General features: G+C 38.1%; 1 pseudogene; it reads left to right on the forward strand.

Annotated features, from left to right (window-relative positions):
- Positions 1-1273: 1273 nt before the first annotated feature.
- LOC102833072 lies at positions 1274-2462 on the forward strand (annotated as a pseudogene).
- The last annotated feature ends 4120 nt before the right edge of the window (positions 2463-6582 follow it).

Raw genomic sequence — 6582 nt, forward strand, 5'->3', positions numbered from 1 at the left:
GACTATTTATAGTTTCATGTGCTAATCCTCAGCATTGGACTGCCTATTCCTTATTCTAATGTTTGATGGAATATAAATTGAAATATTTCCACAAACTGAGGCAGCACTGGAGGTACACTCTTACCTATGCCAAGAAATCTGGAAGACAACTACCTGACCAAGTGATTGGAAAAGATCCATCTTTGTATCCAATCCAATGAGAGGTAACCCAACTGAAATCAGAAATCATCAGACAATATCATTAATATCACATGCAAGTACAATTTTGCTAAAGATTAGCCAAAAAGGTTACAACAGTACATTAGACAGGGACATGCCAAAGGTTCAGTTCCGATACAGACAGGGATATGGAACAAGGAATATCATTGCTGACATCAGAATGTATCTTGGCTGAGAGCACAGAATACCAGAAAGATGTTTACCTGTGCTTTATTGACTATGCAAAAGTTTTCAATTGTGTGGATAATGACAAGATATGGACAACATTGTGGTAAAGGAGACTTCCAGAACATTTAATTGTGCTCATGAGGAGCCATAGGCAAAGAGTCGGTCATTCAAACACAACAAGGGGACACTGAATGGTTTAAAATCAAGAAAGGTGTGTGCCATGATTGCATTCGTTTGCCATACTTATCCAATCTGTATGCTAAGCAAATAGTAAGAGAAACTATATTATGTGAAGACGAATGTGGCATCAAGATTGAAGGATGACTCATTAACAACCCGTGATATGCAACTTGCGATATACAACCTTGCTTGATGAAAGCAAAGAGGACTTAAAATACTTACTGGTGAAGATCAAAGACCACAGCATTCAGTTTAGGTTACACTTCAATGTTAAAAAAAAAAAAAAATCCTCACCACTGCATCAATAAATAGAATCCATATAAATGGGGAAAATATTGACATTGTCAAAGACTTCACTTTCCTTAGATCAACCATCAACACTCATGGAAGCAGCAGTCAAGAAATCAAAGGATGTATTGCATTAGGCAAATCTGCTGCACAAGATCTTTTTAAAGTGTTCAAGAGCAAATACTTCAGTTTGAAGACTAAGGTGCCCCTGACCCAAACCATGATATTTCCAATAGCTTCATACACATGTGAAAGTTGGACAATGAATAAGGAAGACCTTAGAAGAATTGATATATTTAAATTATGACATTGGAGGAGAATATTAAAAGTACCATGGACAGGCCGCCTCCATGCCCCTTCTGCAATTCTCAACTCTGGGCTCCCTCCCGGCTCTCCTGCCTGCCTGTCTGCCATTGCTGACAAGGAAGCAGTATTTAATAGTGCTGTGGAAGAATGTGTGATTAATGAGGAGTACAAAATATGGGAAAATAACACCTCATTTCTTTATGATTTGGTGATGATCCATACCCTTGAGTGGCCCAGCCTAACTGCACAGTGCCTTCTAGATGTAACCAAACTAGAAGGGAAAGATTTCAGCATCCATCGACTTGTCCTGGGAACATACACATCAGATGAAGGCAATCACCTTGTGTGCAGCTCCCTAACAATGATGCTAAGTTTGACATGTCACACTAAGACAGTGAGAAAGGAGAATTTGGAGGTTTGGGCTCAGCTAGTGGAAAGATTGAAATAGAAATCAAGATTAACCATAAAGGAGAAGTAAACAGAGTCCATGATACACCCCCAAACCCTTGTATCATTGCAACAAAGACTCCATCCAGTGATATTCTTGGTTTTGATTACATGAAACACCCTTCTAAACCACACCCTTCTGAAGAGTGCAATTCAAACTTACATCTCTGTGGACATCAAAAGGAAGACTATGGGCTTTCTTGGAATCCAAATTTCAGTGGGCACTTACTTAGTGCTTCAGATGACCATATCATCCGCCTATGGGAAATCAGTGCTGTTCCAAAGGAAGGAAAGGTGGTGGATGTCAAGACCATCTTTATTGAACACAAAGCAGAAGTTGAAGATGTTTCTTGGCATCTGATTCATGTGTCTCTGTTTAGGTCCATTTCTGATGATTAGAAACTTAGGATCTGGGATATTCATTCAAATAATACTTCCAAGCCAAGTCACTTAATTGATGCTTACACTGCTGAAGTGAGCTGCTTTTCTTTCAAGCCTAATAGTGAATTCATTTGAATCACATAAGGATGAAATAGCCCAGGTTTATTGGTCACCTCATAATCAACCTATTTTGGCTTTCAGTGGTACTGATTGTAGGCGGAATGTCTGAGATTTAAGTAAAATTGAAGAACAACCCCCAGAAGATGCAGAAGATGGGCCACAAGAGTTACTGTTTATTTATGGTGGTTATATCTGATTTCCAAGATATCTGATTTCTTCTGGAATCCCAACGAACCTTGGGTGACATGTTCTGTATCAGAAGATAATATCATGCAAATGTGGCAGATGGCAGCGAACATTTATAATGATGATGACCCGAAGAGAGTATGGATCCAGAAAGACAAGGGTCCTAGATATGTCTGTACTTGTGATTTTAGACCCCCTTTTTTCTTTCAACCAAGAGAATGATTTTTACACTGAAAAAAAAGCACCATGGATGGCAGGGGTAACAAACAAATCTGTGCTGAAAGTACAGCCAGAATGCTTCTCAGAAGGCAATATGGCCAGATTTTGTCTCTCATACCTCAGATATATTATAAGGAGGGACCAATCCATGGAGAAGGACATGGCAAAGTGGCAGCAGAAACGGGCTCAACCGTAGCAACATTGTGAGACTGGTGCAGGACCCGGCAGTGTTTCATTCTGTTGTGCATAAGGACACTATGTGTTAATACCAACTAAATGACAACTAACAACAGCAACATGTATATGTATGCATGAGAATGCAGTCACCCCATTCCTCTAGAATTTGTCATTCCCAGTATAGTAAATCATATGAGTGTCTGATTTTAAATGGCCAATATATATTCATTTCTGCCCAATAAAGCCTAGGATATTGATCTTTACTCCATTTATTTTTTTTTTGATGACTTCGAAATCCCTAGATTTCTCCTTTGGACATTCCATGTTTTGTGTATTAATGAATGCTTGCAGCTGTTTCTTCTCATTTTAATTTGTGACCCATCAGCAAATGAAGGTCCTGGAAACTTTGCACCATTATTTAGGTTGACTCTAATTCCTCGGGTGTATTTTGAGTTCCTTCCTACTAAAAAGGCTCATATTCTGTCACTATATTATGTTCTACTGTTATTCTTAAGGGTTGGAGGAGCTAATCCTAAGGATTGGACTGCCTGTTCCTTAGTCTTAGTGTGTTCTTAGTCAGGAAGCTCAGCTGAAACCTTTATCCACCATGAGTAACCCTGATGGTATTTGAAACACTATTGTCACCACAACATTCAAGTCACCACAATCTGACAAACATGTGGGGACACATATATTTAGAGGTACTGTGTTGTTGTTGCTGTTAAGTGTTTCAGTCAGTTTTGACTCATAGTGACCCTGTATAGGGTTTCTGAAGAGCAGCTTGATGACCTTGTGGTTTGAAGTCCAGTACTGATCAATCAGCACCACACAATTAGTCCTGAGGTACAATAAAGATGAAATTTTCTAATTTCCTCTAAAAGTCATGCCATACTTGTGCCTAGTGAACCTCTATCAGATCTCAGTACATTGATAGCTTTTGTGTGTTTTTTACATGAGTTTGAAACTTAGTTTTAATACTCCTTAAATTTCTAAGGACTGTGGTTCTAAGTCAAAACTCTGATAGAATTTGTAGGACGTTTTTAATCTCTAGATTAAGGTGAACTGAATTGAGAAAGAATTCTGAATGGTTCCCTTCGTTAAAAACTGAAAAACAAAATTAAATTTTAACTCTCTGCCTGTAAGTTTCCCCCTACACATGAAAATGTAGGACTTGGTCTGTTCACTCCATATTGGAAATGGTCTTGCCAACTGTGCTGTCCTCATGTTGACATGCAACAAGGTAGAGACCTACGCTGTGTGGTGCAGAGACAGATGGGCAATGAATATTCTGTAGTAGTTCAGGCCTGGAAGGTAAGAAAGTAGTGAATGGAATAATCAACATTTAATGAACTCCTTCTGTGTGCAAAGAATGATTAAATTACGATGGGAAATACAAAATACTGTATTAACTCATTATCCTCTTTTAGTCATATGCCTATTCTCTTGTTGCAAGCATCCTAAAAATTGAAATTGTCATGGAGTACTGTATGAATCCATCCAGTTATATTATCAGATGTGGAGTACTCTTGTATTTCCCAGAAATCATCTCATCTACTCAATCTGCTTCTTAAACTCAGGGTCTGCCTATTCTAGTTTCATGGATACTTCATAGACGAGCCATAAGATCAGATAACCCATCTGAATAAATCTTCCATTCTGTTGGGAATTAGAAAAATATATACGATCAGTAGGCTTGCATTTCATCTGATTTTTCCAGTGCCTGACCTAAATCTAGAGTTTGCATTTCACTCAGTTGCTAAACAATATAATATGCTGTTTACTAGGCAACTTATAAAAGGCAACTTCCTTTCACATTGTTTCCTAAGAAATCTGTCAGAACATTAACAATCATGCATTTACCAATTTCTTCATTTGCTCATGCAGGAAAATTTATTGAGTATAAAGAGTTTGTGTCTGGGCACCAGGGTTACAAGGATGGGTAAGACAGGGCCCCTGGCTTAGAAACACTAATTATGTAGTGAAGAAGACAAACATATATGTGTTATGTCTCAGGATGATTTGTTGTGAGAGTTAAGAGAGGTTTTGTGCAAACATGAATGAGTCAGCCACCTTGGAATGAAAAGGGGAGCATTTAGCCATGTATTATACAACATAGACTGAGTTTGCCAGGTGGAAGGGGATCCTAGGCAAAGGAACAAGTGCCTAGGGGTCATGTAATTGTCCTGCCAGATCATTTTGGAGGAGATTTTATTGTTGTTGTTGTTGTTTTCAGTAGATAAGCAACAAGTGTTTAATTTATAAATTTACAAGCATGGAATGTCAGGTTTTCTTCCCAGCAGAGTGAAATCCCTGGAGCAAAAGAGGAGGAAGAATGGTTCCTATCCAGGGAAACATTGCAAAATCAAATAAGCAAAGACAGTTTCACATTTATGCATTTGGATACTTGGTTTTCATATTTAGTTTGTTTATAAAGTCTAATTTGAAATTACTTCAAGGCCAAATATTCTTTTGGTCACACATATAATATTGAACTGAGAACAGTATGACTAGTATAATCTTGAAGTTACCATATCTTCATTTGATTTTCTTCCAGGATTATACACTGAACATGACAGACAGACCAAAACATCTGATATGGCCAAAAATAAGAACTAAGTGATCCAAGAGTGAAGGGGCAAGAGATGTTGGAAGACTCTGTGGTTATTCCAACAGTATCCTTAGCTCTGCTGCCACAAATGATGACTGATTTCTTTAGAGTAAGGAAACTAGGAAAAAGAATGCTTTTGCTGAAAATTTGTGTAGTCCCAATCACCCATCTATTTGGATAAACTAAGAAATCTAGGGAGCAAAGAAAGGTGGAACACAGTGCTGTTTTGGCTTTCTCTGTATAGTGATTTTTATGTTGTAGTTTATATAAATCTCCTCTTCCTCAGAGTTCATGTGTGGTGTCAATCAATGCACTTGGCTGTTAACCAAAAACTTGGATGTTCAAGTCCACATAGAGGTGTCTTGGAAGAAAGGTCTGGTGATCTGCTTGAGAAATATCAGCCATTGAAAACCCTATAAAGAACATATCTAATTTGACACACTGGAAGTCACCACGTAAGTAAATTTATAAATTAAACACATGTTCCTTATCTACTAAAAGTAACAAGACTCTGATGACAGGATAGATAATCACATGACTTCTGATCACATATTCCTTTACATATGATCCCTTGGCACCTGAAAAACTTACTATGTTATATAATACATTACCAAATGTTTTCTTTACCTGTAAGTTTATTGTATTTTGGTGGTTTGTGTGTTGCTTGATGCTGGAAGCTATGACTCTGGCATTTTAAATACCAGCAGGCTCACCCATGGTTCTAGAAGAGCTTCCAGATTAAGACAAAAAGGGAATAAAAAGAGGCAGACCATTTCTGATTGGTTAGCCACTGAAAATCCTATGAATAGCAGATGAACACTGTCTGATATAGTGCCAGAAGATGAGCCCTTCAGGTTGGAAGGAATTAAAAAATGTGACTGGGTAGACCAATTGCCTCAAGTAGAGTTGACTTAACTAAAGTGTATGGAGAAAAGCTTTTGAGATCTTCATTTGCTAATGGGCAAAATTCAAAAAGATTTCTTAAAAGCAGCTACAAACAACCATTAATAATTGGAACATGAATTGTACAAAAGACGAATCTAGGAAAATTGGAGGCCAACAAAGACAAAATGGGATGCATAAAGATAGATATCCTAAGTGTTGTTGTTGTTGTTGTTGTTGTTAGGTGCCATCGAGTCAGTACTGACTCATAGCAACCTATGCACAGCAGAATGAAACACTGCCCAATCCTGGGCCAACCTCACTATATTTGCTACGCTTGAGTCCACTGATGCTGCCACTTGGCCAATCCATCTTTCTGGACTCTCCTCTTTTTCTCTGAC

The sequence above is a fragment of the Chrysochloris asiatica genome, unplaced genomic scaffold (assembly GCF_000296735.1).
Source record: "Chrysochloris asiatica unplaced genomic scaffold, ChrAsi1.0 scaffold00169, whole genome shotgun sequence".
Taxonomy (NCBI): domain Eukaryota; kingdom Metazoa; phylum Chordata; class Mammalia; order Afrosoricida; family Chrysochloridae; genus Chrysochloris; species Chrysochloris asiatica.